This window comes from Balaenoptera borealis (genome assembly GCF_965194805.1).
Source record: "Balaenoptera borealis genome assembly, chromosome: 4".
NCBI lineage: Eukaryota > Metazoa > Chordata > Mammalia > Artiodactyla > Balaenopteridae > Balaenoptera > Balaenoptera borealis.
The window spans coordinates 115,908,364-115,925,477 of record NC_138861.1 but is presented as its reverse complement, the minus strand read 5'-3'; the positions used below and the strand labels follow the sequence as shown (position 1 = coordinate 115,925,477).

The 17,114-nt window shown below is 39.8% G+C and overlaps 1 protein-coding gene across 2 annotated transcripts in view; it reads right to left on the bottom strand.

The window, feature by feature from the left end:
* Positions 1-17,114, bottom strand: part of LOC309627291 (uncharacterized protein) — a 297,871-nt gene that overhangs the window by 209,772 nt on the left and 70,985 nt on the right. The window lies entirely within an intron of this gene.

The following is a 17,114-nucleotide window of genomic DNA, read 5'->3' as shown; positions in this document are numbered from 1 at the left end:
CAGCTCTGACAACAGATGGAGAATGAGATGAGCTGGTTTTATTCCCTTTCCCAGTTCCTTCATGGAGAGTCTGACTACAGGGGTCACTTTCAACCAAACCTCAAGGACAAAATAAGGCCCCATATCTCAGCACCATATCAGGTCTCATCCTTAAAAAGCAATTTGGAGCCAGATTGTTGAAAACAAGGCCTATGCAGTAATAAAAGTGCCCCAAGATCCAAAAGGATACATAGAAAATAATAAAAGAATGTTATAAAGATTGTATAGAAGAATACCCTTTGACAAAGCAAACCTACAATTTAGCTTAGACATGAGGGTAAAATTTAGAGTAATTCAGTTTTCCCAAAGATGCAGACTCCAAACCACATAGTCACCTCTGACTCTTTCTTCATTGCCAGTCAGTCAGTCATCAAGAACTAATGATTTTTGCAGCCTATATGCCTCAGCAAACTATCCCTTCCTTTCCATTTCCATGACCACTACTCAACCTTTGGGCCAAATACCTGGGTACAGAACAATAGGCTCCTACATTAACCCCCCAATCCTGGTATTTCCTCTCCTCAGTCCCTACATCACGATTAGATAAATTATTGCTAAAACTCAGCTTTTAACTGATCACTACCTTACTTTAAATCTCTAAGGATACTAGAAAGTAAAGTCCAAACTCTTTTACTAGCTATGCAAATCCAGTACAACTTAACATTTTAAAAGCTAATGGAGCCATGAATAAAAATATCATTAAATAAGTAATATTATGAATAATAATAATATTAAAACCTAGGCCTACTTAACAATTTACAAATTGTATTCAAGTACATAAACTCATTATATCCTCTAAACAACCTTTTAGAAAGGTGCTATTTACCATGAGTGTCATTATTGCCATGTTTAGGTACCTCAGCATGAATGGTCTATATCTCTGTGCACTGTGCTGGCGTGAGGGGCGCAGGTGCAATAGGAATGTGGCAAAGAAAGGAGCTGAGACAGGTTTTACAAAGTAGCCTGAGGTCTAGGGCAGGGCTACTCTGTGTGGTCAAAGGAGCCAACTTCCTGGCATCTGAAGAGCAAGAGAAGCAAGTGTTTGAATGTCTTAGGACAAGTTGACCCCTGCAGAGGAGGAAGTGCCTTTGCTACTAGGAATAAGTCATTTGCTAGAAAGAAGTTGGTACCATAAGGTTTTAATGTTCATCACTTGGTGCTGCTGGAGCATGGTAGGAGATGAGAATTATAAGAAGTAGAATTTAGGGAGAGGATGTACGAAAGTGACTTAGCAGCCTAAGAACTTTTTTTCACTCATATGAACTTCCTTCTCACCAGCTCTATGTCCCGTTATTCCTGCCCAAAAGACTTCTGCCCATTCAAATTTGGCCCCACGGCTGACCATCCAAATGCCTTGCTCCTTCAAGTTTCCTTGCCTTTTTCTTATGTTACGTAAAGGATTATGGTTAGTCTTAGATTATATTTATTCAGAGTTCCTAAAAAAGGAGTTTAACAATACTCAGAAATAAGAACTGGCAAGGGGAAGTCAAAATAGTGGAGAAGTAGGAGGATGTGGAGTTCCCCTCTCCCCACAAATGCATCAAGAATACATCTACAAATGGAACAATTCTCACAGAGCACCTGCTGAACACTAGCAGAGTACCTCAGACACCTAAAAGGAAAAGAAAGATCCCTGTGTAACAGGATAGGACAAAAGAAAGAAGAAGGGAAAAGGAAGAGGAGAGGAAGTGGGATAGGACCTGCATCCCTGGGGTCGAGGAAGCTGAAGGAGAGGAGAGGTTCCTGCACCCAGGGAAGTCTCCCCACTGGCGGGGCGATCAGCTGGGACAGAAGGGGAGCTTTGAAGGCCAGGAGAAGAGCGCAGCAACCAGTCTGTGGCAGGCAGGACAGAGTGAGACCTACACAGATGGTCTGTGCCATGAGCCCTGCGTGCCTCAGCCTGAGACATGTGTCCACCAGTGCATATAGGGGCTGGGTGCTAGAATATGGGTTTTGGAGAGCAGACTTGAGAAGACTGCTGTTAGCTATGAGGAGACAGCCTGAGAGGACAGGATTGAGGACCCCCACAACCAGAAATGCTCATGCAGGAAGCCTGGACTGCCATAAAAGTGAAGCACCATTGTTGAGTGACGTGCAAAGGACAGGGTCACCATTGCAGCCTCTCTTCCCATGTGACGGCCCTGCCTTCAGGGAAACTAGGAAGGGTTCCTGATGAAGCAGCACCCCCGGCCACTGCCTCCTACCCCCCCTCCTGCTCGGGTGGGCTCATATGCTCCAGGGCAGCCTCAGGAGCAGACACCTGTGGATGGCCCAGAGGCAGAGGTTGGGCTGAAACCACAGCTGAGCCCCAGGAAGCCATGTGGCTAAGGAAGAAGAGCTGAAATCTCTCCTCGTAGCTGCACGAACTGTGGATTTATACCCCCTCAACTGGCTTTGTAAACTCAGAGCCTGCAGGACATCTGAATGGATGAGTGCTCCCACAGCAGAGTTGGCTCTAGCTTTAGCAGCTGTGGAATTTGTGAGCACATACATGTGGTGGTTGGGCCAGGGTAGAGTGTGAGCTGTCTCCCTAGTCCCCAAAGCTGGTCCAGATCCATGATTACTGCAATCCTGGGACCTGACTTCAGTGGATCTACACTGGTGGCCTGGTGAAACCAATGCCTGAGAGATACCAGGACCAGTTGCTGGCATACCCATGGTTAAGGTTGGACTGAGAGCAGTGCCAACAGTGTAGTCTGAGAGCTCATACAACAGGTGAAATGTGACACAACGGAGCACTCTCACCACTGAACAACTCCAGAGGAGGAATATTCAGTGGCTTCTCTCCCAGTAGGAGTGCTCCAATCTCACCTGCTTTGAACCACAGATCAGAAACACAGCTAAGAAATAGATCGGGGGACCGCTACTCTAACAACTAGGGAGCAGACCCCACCCGGCAGGGTAGTGACAACCACATAGCAAAGAGGAGGCTCTGCTCAATATCCAGTGCAGGCTCTGCTCACCACAACATCAGTTACAACTCCTATCAAGGGGATAATGGCCAGCATACACAGAGGAAAGAAGTGTGCAGACATCTATACTAAAAACAGCCCTTGCACCAAAAAATATTAAATCCACTCAGGCTATGCAGGGACGTTCACACATAAAAATAGCCCTCCAAGACAGTCTGAGGGTGTGGCATGGGGAGGAAGAACCTCCAGAGCATTTAGCCTTGAAGGCCAGTGGGACTTGAGTGCAGGAGCTCCACAGGGCTGGGGGAAACAGAGACTCCACCTTTGGGGGTAGCATACAAGGTCTCACATGCACTGGGACCCAGCACAAAACAGTACCTCCATAGGAACCTGGGCTAGACCTACATAGGGGTCTTGGAGTGTCTCCTGGGGAGATGAGGGTTAGCTGTAGCTCACTGTGGGGGCAAGGACACTGGTAGCAGAGGCCCCAGGGAATAGTGATTGGCGTGAGCTCTCCCAGAGGTCCCCATTTTGGCACTAAGACCCAGCCACACCCAACAGCCTGCAGGATCCAGTGCTGGAAGGCCTTGGGCCAAACAACCAACAAGATAGGAACACAGCCCCACCCATCAGCAGACAGGTTGCCTAAAGTGAGCTCACAGCTACCTCAAAATACACCACTTGACACAGCCCTGCCCACCAGAGGGACAAAATCCAACTCAACCCACCAGAGTGCAGGCACCAGTCCCTCCCGCCTGGAAGCCTGCACAAGCACCTGGACCAACCTCACCCACCAGGGGCAGACATCAGATGCAAGAGGTACTATGATTCTGCAGCCTGCAGAACGGAGACCACAAACACAGAAAGTTAGATGAAATGAGACAACAGAAAAATATGGTGCAGATGAAAAAACAAAATAAACACCCACAAGAATAACCAAATGAAGAGATAGGCAATCTACCTGAGAAAGAATTCAGAGTAATGATAGTAAAGATGATCCAAAATCTCGGAAAAGAAATGGAGGCACAGACCAAGAAAATACAAGAAATGTTTAACAAAGAGATAGAAGATTTAAAGAACAAACAGAGATGAACAACACAATAAATGAATTGAAAAATACACTAGACGGAATCAATAGCAAAACAACTGAGGCAGAAGAATGAGTAAGTGAGCTGGAAGACAGAGTGGTGAAAATCACTGCCACAGAACAGAATAAAGAAAACAGAATGAAAAGAAATGAGGACAGTCTCAGAGACCTCTGGGACAACATTAAACACACCAACATTTGCATCATAGGGCTCCCAGAAGAAGAAGAGAGAGGGAAAGGGTCTGAGAAAATATTTGAAGCAATATAGCTGAAAACCTCCCTAACATGGGAAGGGAAACAGTCACCCATGTTCATGAAGTGAAGAGAGTCCCATACAGGATAGGCACAAGAAGGAACATGCCGAGACACATAGTAATCAAAGTAAAAAAATTACATACAGAGAAAAAATATTAAAAGCAACAAGGGAAAAGCAACAAATAACATACAAGGGAATCCCCATAAGGTTATCAGCTGATTTTTCAGCAAAAATTCAGCAGGCCAGAAGGGAGTGGCATGATATATTTAAAGTGATGTAAGGGAAAAACCTACAACAAAGAGTAGTCTACCCAGTAAGGCTCTCATTCAGATTTGATGGAGAAATCAAAAGATTTACAGACAGAAAAAAAACTCTCAGAGAATTCAGAACCACCAAACCAGCCTTACAACAAATGGTAAAGAAACTTCTCTAGGCAAGGAAAAAAAAAAAAAAAAAGAGGCCACAACTAGAAACAAGAAAATCACAAATGGGGAAGCTCACCGGTAAAGGTAAATATATGGTAAAAGTAGGAAATCATCCACACATAAATATGATATCAAAACCTGCAACTATGAGAAGAGGAGATTGTAAATGCAGGAAATGGGAACTGCATTTGAAATTAAGAGACCAGCAATTTAAAACAACCTTATACATATATAGACTGCTATATCAAAACCTCATGGGAACTGCAAACCAAAAAACTACAATAGATACGCACACCAAAAAGACAAAGCAACCCAAACACAACACTAAATATAGTCATCAAATCGCAAGAGAAGAGAACAAATGAAGAAGGGAAGAAAGAAGACCAACAAAAACAAATCGAAAACAACTAAGAAAATGGCAATGGGAACATACATATCAATAATTACCCTAAATGTAAATGGATTAAATCCTCCAACCAAAAGACATAGACTGGCTGAATGGATACAAAAACAAGACCCATATATATTCTGTCTGCAAGAGATTCAATTCAGACGTAGGCACACACACAGACTGAAAGTGAGAGGATGGAAAAAGATATTCCATGCAAATGGAAATCAAAAGAAAGCTGGAGTAGCAATACTCATATCAGACAAAATAGATTTTAAAAAAAGACTGGTATAAGAAACAAGGAAGGACACTACATAATGATCAAGGGATCAATCCAAGAAGAAGATATGACAATTGTAAATATTTATGTACCAAACATAGGAGCACCTAAATCCATAAGGCAAATATTAACAGCCATAAAATAAGAAACAGACAGTAACACAGTATAGCAAGAGACTGAACTCCACTTGAACCAATGAACAGATCATCCAGACAGAAAATCAATAAGGAAACACAAGCCTTAAATGACACATGAGACCAGGTGGACTTAACTGATATTTATAGGGCATTCCATCTGAAAGCAGCAGAATATTCTTTCTTCTCAAGTGCACATGTAACATTCTCCAGGATAGATCATATCTTAGGCCACAAATCAAGCCTTGGTAAATTTAAGAAAATCAAAATCATATCAAGCATCTTTTCCAACCACAATGCTATGAGATTAGAAATCAATTACAGGAAAAAAATGGTAAAAACCACAAACACATGGAGGCTAAACAGTATGTTACTAAACAATGAATGGATCACTGAAGAAATCAAAGAGGATATCAAAAAATACCTATAGACAAATGACAACAAAAACATGATGATACAAAACCTATGGGACACAGGAAAAGCAGTTCTAAGAGGGAAGTTTATAGCAATAGAATCTTACCTCAAGAAATAAGAAAAACCTCAAGTAAACAACCTAACCTTACAACTAAAGCAACTAGAGAAAGAAGACCAAGCAAAACCCAAAGTTAGAAGAAATCATAAATATCAGAGCAGAAATAAATGAAATAGAGACAAAGAAAACAATAGAAAAGATCAATGAAACTAAAAGCTGGTTCTATGAACAGGTAAACAAAATTGATAAACCTTTAGCTAGACTTATCAGGAAAAAAAAGGGAGAGGGCTCAAATCAATAAAATTAGGGATGAAAAAGGAGAAGTTACAACAGACACCACAGAAATACAAAGGATCATAAGAGACTACTACAAGCAACTATATGCCAATAAAATGGACAACCTAGAAGAAATGGACAAATTCTTAGAAAGGTACAAACTTCCAAGACCGAACAAGAAAGGAATAGAAAATATGAACAGCCCAATCACAAGTACTGAAATTGAAACTGTGATTAAAAATCTTCCAACAAACAAAAGTCCAGGACCAGATGGCTTCACAGGCGAATTCTATCAAACATTTAGAGAATTCTAATGTTTGATAGACTTCTAATTCTAACATTTCCTTCTGAAACTCTTCCAAAAAATTGCAGAGGAATCCTCCCAAGCTCAATCTACGAGGCCACCATCATCCTGATACTAAAACCAGACAAAGATACCACAAAAAAAGAAAATTACAAGCCAATATCACTGATGAACACAGATGCAAAACTCCTCAACAAAATATTAGCAAACCAAATCCAACAACACATTAAAAGCATTATACACCATGATCAAGCGGGATTTATCCCAGGGGTGCAAGGATTTTTCAGTATATGCAAATCAATCAATGTGATACACCACATTAAAAAACTGAAGAATAAAAACTATGTGATCATCTCAATAGATGCAGAAAAAGCTTTTGACAATATTCAACATTCATTTATGATAAAAACTCCCCAGAATGTGGGTGTAAAGGGAATCGACTTCAACATAATAAAGGCCATATATGACAAACCCAAGCTAACATCATTCTCAATGGTGAAAAACTGAAAGTGTTTCCTCTAAGATCAGGAACAAGACAAGGATGTCCACTCTCACCACTTTTATTCAACATAGTTTGGAAGTTCTAGCTACAGCAATCAGAAGAAAAAGAAATAAAAGGAATACAAATTGGAAAAGAAGAAGTAAAATTATCACTGTTTTCAGATGACATGACACTATACATAGAAAATCCTAAAGATGCTACCAGAAAACTACTAGAGCTCATCAATGAATTTGGTAAAGTTGCAGGGTACAAAATTAATACACAGAAATCTCCTGCAGTCCTGTACACTAACAATGAAAGATCAGAAAGAGAAATCAAGGAAACAATCCCATTTGCCATTACATCAAAAAGAATAAAATACCTAGGAATAAACCTTCCCAAGGAGGCAGAAGAGCTGTACTCAGAAAACTATAAGATACTGATGAAAGAAATCAAAAATGACACAAACAGATGGAGAGATACACCATGTTCTGGGACTGGAAGAATCAATATTGTCAAAATGACTATACTACCCTAAGCAATCTATAGATTCAATGCAATCCCTATCAAATTCCCAATGGCATTTTCCACAGAACTAGAACAAAAAATCTTAAAATTTGTATGAAGACACAAAAGACCCCGAATAGCCAAAACAATCTTGAGAGAGAAAAATGAAGCTGGAGCAATCAGGCCCCCTGACTTCAGACTACACTACAAAACTACAGTCATCAAACAGTATGGTACTGGCACAAACACAGAAATATTGGATTGGCCAAAAAGTTCATTCGGGTTTTTCCATACCATCAAACAGAAAAACCCAAACAACCTTTTTGGCCAACCCAATATAAAATCAATGTAACAGCATAGACAGTCCAGAGATAAATCCACGCACCTAAGGTCAACTAATCTATGACAAAGCAGGAAAGACTATACAATGGATAAAAGACAGTTCTTCAATAAGTGGTGTTGGGAAAACTGGACAGCTACATGTAAACAAATGAAATTAGAACACTCTCTAACACCATACAAAAAAGAAACTCAAAATGGGTTAAAAACTTAAATATAAGGCTGGATACTATAAAACTCCTAGAGGAAAACATAAGTAGGACATTCTGACATAAATTGAAGCAAGATCTTTTTTGATCCACCTCCCAGAGTAATAAAAATAAAAACAAAATAAACAAATGGGACCTAATTAAACTTAAAAGCTTTTACACAGCAACAGAAACCAGAAACAAAAAGACAACCATCAGAATGTGAGAAAATATTTACAAATGAAGGGACAAAAGAGGGATTAATCTCCAAAATATACAAACAGCTCATGCAGCTCAATATCAAAAAAAAAAAAAGCAACCAAAAAATGGGCAGAAGATCTAAATAGACATTTCTCCAAAGAAGACATACAGATGGCCAAAAAGCACATGAAAAAATGCTCAACATCACTAATTATTAGAGAGATGCAAATCAAAACTACAATGATGTATCACCTCATACCAAATAGAATGGCCATCATCAAAAAATCTACAAACAATAAATGCTCAAGAGGGTGTGGAGAAAAGGGAACCCTCCTACACTTTTGGTGGGAATATAAATTGGTAAAACCATTATGAAGAACAGTATGGAGGTTTCTTAAAAAACTAAATATAGAACTACTATATGATTCAGCAGTCCCACTCCTAGGCATATATCTGGAGAAAAGCATAATTTGAAAAGATACATGCACCCCAATACTCATTGCAGCACTATTTACAATAGCCAAGATATGGAAGCAACCTAAATGTCCATTGACAGAGGAGTGGATAAAGATGTGGTACATATATACAAAGGAATATTACTCAGCCATAAAAAAAGAACAAAATAATGCCATTTGCAGCAACATTGATGGACCTAGAGATTGTCACACTGAGTGAAGTCAGAGAAAGACAAATATTGCTTACATGTGGAATCTAAAAAAATGGGACAAATGAACTTATTTACAAAAGAGTTAAAGAGTCACAGATGTAGAAAGAAACTTATGGTTACCAGGAGGTAAAAGGGTGGGGAGGGATAAATTTGGAGATTGGGATTGACATATGCACACTACTATATATAAAATAGGTAACGAATAAGGACCTACAGTATAGCACAGGGAACTCTATACTCTGTAGTGACCTGTATGGGAAAAGAATCTAAAAAACAGTGGATATATGTATATGTATAACTGAATCACTTTGCTGTACACCTGAAACTAACACAACATTGTAAATCAAGTATACGCCAATAAAATTGTTTTAAAAAAAGAAAGAAGAACTGGCAAAAAATGTATAATATATCTATGGAAAGGTTGTCTTTTTGTTTTTCTTATGTTGTATCTGCCTTTCCCTATATGTCTGTTCAGCTATTCTTGCTACCTACTGATGGTTCCCCTTCCATAGTCCATAGTCCAAATCCAAATAATTGGCTTAATTACTAGCATTAATTAATTACTGGCTGAGCACTTCATGCAAAGCCTCTCCATGGATTACTGACAAGACTGCAGATTCCACCTCTGTATTAAAAAGCTACCCATAGGCCAATAAGTGATCTGAAAGAGTTTTGGGTAAAACAGTTAAATCTAGGAGAAGATGAACATGGCAGCCATCCTGAGTGACCTGTCCAGTAACTGACCCCTCCTGTAATGCCTCCTCTGTCCTTTCCACTGACCCATATTTCACAAATCCTTCAAAGAACAGCTCTTATCTTTCTTTCATGAAACTCTCTCAACTATTCCAGGTCACAGCATACTGCAGTGGCAAAGATGTGAGGTTTCACATCACGTAGATCTCACAATCATCACAGAATTCATACTTTAGCCAAGTGCTTCCCAGACTTAAGTGTGCATAAGAATCACCTAGAAAGCTGATTGAAACACAAATTTCTGAACCCCAGTCCCAGAGACCTGACTCAACAGGTCTGGGTTAGGCCTGGAAATTTGCATTTTTAACAAACTCCCAGGTGATGCTGGTGCTGCTTGTCCCTGGAACACACTTTGAGGGCAACTGCCTTACTTCACTCACCTCCTAGCTACAGGATTCTGAACATGTTATTTACTTTCTATCTGTAAAACGGGGATGCTAATAGCATTTTTATTGGGCTGCCATGCAATTTATATGAATCAAAATAGATTCCATGTTTGGTTTATACCAGCAATAAAAATCAACTGGTCTACCTTGCCTTTCTCTGATCTTTGTTACTTATCCAATTAACAATGATAATTCAGTATGTTATACGATGCTTCCTTAAAATTAATTTTACACTGATATAAATTTAGATGGTGGCATATTATGGCTCTTCAATTAGATTCCAGGTCACTCAGGAGAGGTGGCATAGCCCTCACAGTGCTCTCCATACAGTATGCACTTCTGGCCCAATGGAGAGGCAGTAGGGTGACAGGGTTAAGGGCAGAAGCATGGCACTAGAGGACCTAAATTGGAATCACAGCTCTGCAACTTAGAATCTGTGTGACCTCGGGCAAGTTATTTAGTCTCTTTCTTCCTCAGTTTCTTCCTCTGTAGATTAGGGATAATCATGAGTTTCCTCAAAAACATGTTGTATTAAATGAGGCAATATATGCAAGGCACTTGAAAAGCACCTTTTTAAGTTCTTTACACATAGTAAAAACTATAAAGGTGCTAGTTATTGAATTCATTTTGCAATTCCTCTCAGTAGAAAGACCAAACATTTTTAAAAGTGAATAAAAGCTAGATGTTAAGATAGTATAAAATGCATTACTAAAATATAATTATTTTTAAGTCTTACAAAGTAAAGTTCAGATTTCAGGTTGGTCTATGTTCTTTGTTCACAGATATAAATTCACATATATGGTCACAATTAATATGCTAACTATTGCCACATATTTAAAGATAGTTATAAGTGTTTAAATCTCCTTCAGATTTATGTAACCTGCAAGTATCAGAGATGATCTCATCATCCTCCCCTTTATCCATGGTACACAACTACTTTGGTAAACACGTTTCCTGAACACATGCTTTTTGCACATTGTAAAAAGTGGCCTTGGGGCATGCCCAAGAAAGAAAACCTGTGTGCAAAACTAGGAACTATTGAATCAGCTACTGTATAAACAGAGTAAACAAAATGAGTGAAGCATTATAATATATCTAGAGCAATATCATTTCCTTTATAACTGTTTACTTGTTTCTCCTCCCTGATAAAATGTCACCTATTTGATTATAAGCATTTCACTTTTTTCCATAAGCCAGGAAGAGAGTAAATATCATGACAGAAAGAGTACAATCTGTAGAGTCAGACTGCTATAACTTTAAGTTAGATCTTCTTCAAATCAGCTATGTAAAAGTGGTAAAGTTTAAAGAGTGGAAATAAAACAAAACTTGTTGATAGTATCACTAACCGTGAAGTATCATAGTAAAGATGATATTTGATAATGTACATAAAAGCACTTGGCATAAAGTAGGTATTCAGTTAATAGTAGTTAGTATTCTTTTTTGTATTCTTGGCATCTACCACCGTGAGTAATACAGCCTAGGCACTTGAAAATGTTTCTTGAAAAAAATCAATGTATAAATTCAGCAGCTTAGTGGTACTTCATTTTCAATGTTGATTAATTCCAGACCACAAATCAGCGTGTTCAATAGCACTAAGTGACTAAGTCATGGCTCTCCCCACATTTTCCCTAGAAAATTATGACCAGTCCATTAAGTAAATAACCTAATTTCTCTGTGGGTTGGTTCAACCCAAGGACTCAACAATACGCAATGAGAAATTCTAAATACACTCTTGCCTCTCCCCAAGATATTTTTCTATTGTTTTGCTTGTCTCAATGGAAGGCAATAAAAGTTACTTTACTGCAATAGAATAAACCCCATCTAAAAGCAATGTCTGAGGGAATTCCAAAATAGCATGTTCCGGAATGAGCATAATTATTGGTTGTGATTCTTTGGACAAGTTATTTAAAATATTTACAGGCCTCAGATTTCACATGGGTCTAATAGGAATGATAATACTCACTAAACTGTGCTGTAATGAGATTTATATGTCTGTCTAGTCCTTTTCCTAGCTCTTTATTTTTATTCACTGGAGCTCTCTGTTGAAGATGCCTTGATTATCCTAATTCCTTCTGTTTAGATAGTCAAAATATTTATCAGCGTGGATTTCCTCTTATGTGAGGCTCCTATTCAGACAGTTTCATACACTGCCTTGTCGATAGGCAGTGTGAATGTGGCAGAGACAGCTAACTGCACATTGGAAGTCACACATTTCCTATAGTGTGGTCCTGGGACTGGGAAACAGCTGCCCAGCCAAGGCGATATTCATTTAGGTGTGGCTGTGTGACTAGTTCTCTCCAAAGGGGTGTATGCCAAGATGGATAAACAGTGGGCATGCCTTCTCCACTCTCTCTTTCCCATCTGCCAGTTGGATGCAGAGGATTCCAGGCCCCAGGAGATATTAGAGCCATAATCCTGGGTCACTGTGTAGGGAAAAGCCTCTGGCCAAAAGGGAACAATTACGCCAAAGTATTATGTGAATGAGAAAGAAATTTCTATAGTGTTAAGGCACTAAAATTTGGGGATTTATTTGTTAGCGTACCTAGCATTACCTTAAGAAATACGGTAGAGGAATCATTTTTCTTAGAATGGTTATGGGGTCCTCTGTACATAAGACTGGCAGAAGATGCTGTACTAAGAAAAAAGTAATAAACTATTACATACGTAGTAAGTGGAAGTTATACATGTCTAACCTTCACGTTATATGGGGTCTGCAGAGATGTTTAATTTGGCCTGCAGTCCTTACAAACACGGAATTAACTGCCAATGTTTTCTAAACAGCAGATTGTACATAAAAATCTGAATGTTCAGCTTCTTTTGAAAGTTCGGAGAATTTGACCACACTGTGTCTGAGTTCCTACAGTGTGCCAATTGACCACAGGTGAGGAGCAGGTGACCAGAAGGCTCCCACCATTCCATTCCTGGACTCTTGACAGCTATTCTTGCGTTTCAGCTTACAGAATCCATCAGTCAGAGTCTAACCAGGGATACAGAAACCAAAACTATAAGACAGGGAACTAGTGACACAGGTGATGGAGGAGAAGAGAGAATCACAGGGACTGTGAAATAAACCAGAGATTGACACAGCAAGACCACTTTGCTGAAGAGAAAAAGGAGATGGTGTTGTAGGAGCCCAGGGGCCGTGGCTACTCCAGGTACTGGAATCCACAGGAGACGCAGCCTCTGCTGGAGGGGCTCTTAGAGGTAGAGAAAGAGGAGGACAGGAATAACTTGGCTTCCCTCTTTACCACGCCCTCTGGTCTCCTACTGTAACTTCACCCTGCAGGAAGCCAGCTGACTGGGAGCCTGCGGGACACATCCTTCAGGGGTGAACCCTTCTAGGACACAGAGCAGAGCAAGGAAAGGAAGGCATAGATAGCTGAAGGCAAACCAGCCTAGAACCTGGATACACATCACATATACGTGATTAAGTGCTTTCATCATTTATATTGTCTGCCTGATCCCTGTCAATATTTCAGCGTGTCACGTCTTTATAGGGTGAGGAGGTATACCTTTCAGTTTCTCTTCAGAGAAGTAGCCACTTTCCCACTTCTTTTTCTTTCTTATTTTAATGCAGTAGTATTGATGAAACCACTTTATTTGGTTTCTTACTTTAAACTGTGTTTTTATATGTCATGAGAAAACTTTCCCTAACCTTAAGAGTTATGGTAGGGTAAGAGCAATAACATGTACAATAATAATGACTACCATTTACTAAACACACACTATGTGTCAGGCTCTGTATTGTGTGGCTGAATATAACAACAATATTGCAAAGTAAGTATTATTTCCCTCATTTTATTGAAGAGAAACCTGAATCCCAGGTAGGTTAAGGCAATTTCCAAGATCACAAGCAGCAGAACAGAATTCCAACCGAGGTCAGCAAAACTACTTTAGACACTGGTTATTTCCGTTATTTATTCTCTATCTCAGAGTAATCTTCTTGGTTTTCTTTCTGTAGAATTCTGGGTATGTGGTTGTCCTGAATGCCTCATCACCACCTGCTTACTGCTTAGATGTCATAGTGATGTGATTGTATAGCACAACTCTTTGACTGTGTATAAAATAACAAATACATGGTTAGCTAAGAACCTTCCCTAATAAGGCCAAACACATTTGTATAAAGAAAAGTTTGGCTGGAACATTTTGTTGAGGGAAATTTGGATTCCAATTCAGGATAAAATGATAGATTCCTTCCAACATGTATACTGTTACAGCACAGACATATATAGATACTGAGAAATATACAAAGGTTCCAAGAGAACGTATTATTTTGGAGAACACATAGAGAAGATTTAGGGTCGAAGAAGATTCCACACTGGGGTTATGGTGTAGGGAAAATAATAATAACAGTTTTAGTTACCTCAGAAATTAAGTATGTGATACTTTTGCTTCCCCGCCTCCTCATTTATAATTTAAGTCGCTACCCAAGACGGCTACTTCAGCAAATACTAGAGTACCTGGCTTTTCAAAGCCTATAAGTAAAATTCAATTCCTATTAAAGGTTAATTTTTGTTTCTTTTTACATTTGGTTTTTCTGCTGTGTTTCACATCGATGATGACTCCATTTCTTCTGAAACTCTTTACTCTCATTTTTTCAGACACGACCTGCTTTTGGCCCTCTTCCATCTTGAGCACATTTGTCCAAATTCCTGAAGCGTCCTCTCTCATTCTGCTGGGAGGCAGTGCAGTGTAGTGGTTCCAAGCACAGGCTCTGGAGCCAGAGCACCTGGACACGAATCTTGACTCTGCACTTACTAGCACTTACAAAACCTCCCCTTACTAAGCATTTGTGGTACAGAATATATATTGATTGAAAAGTTTGAGGGGAGGTACAAGATGGCAAAGTAGAAGGAACCTGAGCTCACCTCCTCTCACGAGCACACCAAAATCACAACTAACTGAACAACCATCAGTAAAAAAGACTGGAACCTACCAAAAAGATATTCTACATCCAAAGACACAAAGAAGAAACCACAACAAGACAAATTACGAAATGGGAAAGCTTACTGGTAAAAGCAAACATTCAGTAAAGGTAGGAAATCATCCACACACCAATATATCAAAACCAGTAATCATGAGAGGAGGAGAGTACAAATGCAGGATATTTTAAATGCATTTGAAATTAAGAGATCAGCAACTCAAAACAATCGTGTGTGTGTGTGTGTGTGTATACATATATAGAGAGAGAAAGAGAGTGTGCTGTACCAAAACCTCATGGTAATCACAAACCAAAAATCTATAATAGATATACACACAAAAAAGGAAAAGGAATCCAAACACAACACTAAATACATTCATCAAATCACAAGAGAACAAAAGAGGAAAGGAAAAAAAAAATAGTCCTTCAATACTAGCTAGGCACTTGTACTTTTTTTTTTTTTTTTTTTAGGCACTTGTACTTTGAACATGCATGTTTCCTTCTGCTCAGATCCTGCACAAGGTACTACACTGGCTACCCAACCCTCCTACTAATTGGCTCAGAATTCAGAGAACCTGGAGCAGCCCTGAGGTCCATAGGCTCGCATAAGCATATGATGCCCTCTATAATAAACATAATAGTAATTACCATTTAATTAAACATCTACTATTTGAGTACTCTATTAGACCCTGGACATGCATTTTCATTTGCCTAGGAAGACCATCTGAGGATAAAGTTACTCAGGGTTACACAAACCCATGTGTGACCCATGTTCTTTCTATGGCAATGCTTATGAATAAGGGTCTGTCCACCTGGGTCTCCAGGTTAATGTGCTGGTTTCCTCCTTTAGGGGCTATAGCCCTATCCTGAATGTAGGCAGTCTTGACTGAGGCTCTGACACTCTGTATATGTCTAATTAGTCCCCTCCTTGCAATGGTTGAACCTGACTTGTGGACTCAGTCACTGGCTGGAGTCCTGCCCCTTCAGGGATGGGTTTCTGGAAACAAGGCCATTCTCTGGTCCCTGTCCAGACCAGTACTGCTGGCCCCACCCACCATAGAAGCTCTGGTGTGGTTAGTTCACTCAGCCGCATCTACTTTCAACACCTTCTCCATAATAAATGCTGATGAGAGGTTTTTGGATGGTCACCTCCTGGGGGCCAGCATTATATTAAGCACCTAAAATTTATTGTTGAACTTGAGTAGTACTCATCCACCCTGGACCCTCAGACTGCCTGTCATCCAAGCCCACATCAGATCATGGCCAAAAGTGTGAAGACATATTCCTCTGGTATGTTGACATAGTTGAAAAGGCCTTGTGCAAAGATATACCAAGAAACAACAAATGTAAGATGTACACAGAGAGACTCTGGGTTCCTGCAGAATCACGGGTTGTGAGTCATACTTCACATCGTCAGCGGGAAACTCACCCAACAAAGGTTTGTAAAATTACATTGGTGGCGATAAGGAAGTTGGAAAAAGTAGTGATTGGTAAGGTTGAGTCACAATTAGTCTCAGGTGGGAGCAGTTCATCCTATAAGTGCTACACCATACATCAGTTCTTTACAATGTGCATGAAAATCACCTGGGGCTCTTGTTACAACATGGATTCTAACTCAGTACATCTGAGATGGGGCTTGAGGCTCTGTGTTTCTAAAAGCTCCCCTAACATGCTGAAAGCCACTCATCCCCAGACGACACTTTGTAGAGCAAGCCCATAGACCTCCTTGATACAAATTTAAAAAGGAAAAAATATAGTTGACTTACTTGGATCTAAGTCATGCATGTAGGTGGCATTAGAACCTTCCAGACAAGGTACATGGTTTTACCAGAAAAGTAATCATTCGCAGAGGAAAAAGAGCAAGCCAGCACTGAGTCTCAGAGCATGAGGGAGATACAGCCAGGGGTTGATGGGTCTGGAAACACATATAGAAATCAGGAGAGGGAAAGAACCGACAGCAGTCATAGAAATAGCAACAATGTTATTCAACTGAATAAATAATCTATGTTTGAAAAGCAGAGAAGAAGGTAGCTTGGGGTATTTGAAGTCAGACCCGGTAATGCCAGACCCAGGACACTAGACTCACTGGCACAGAAAA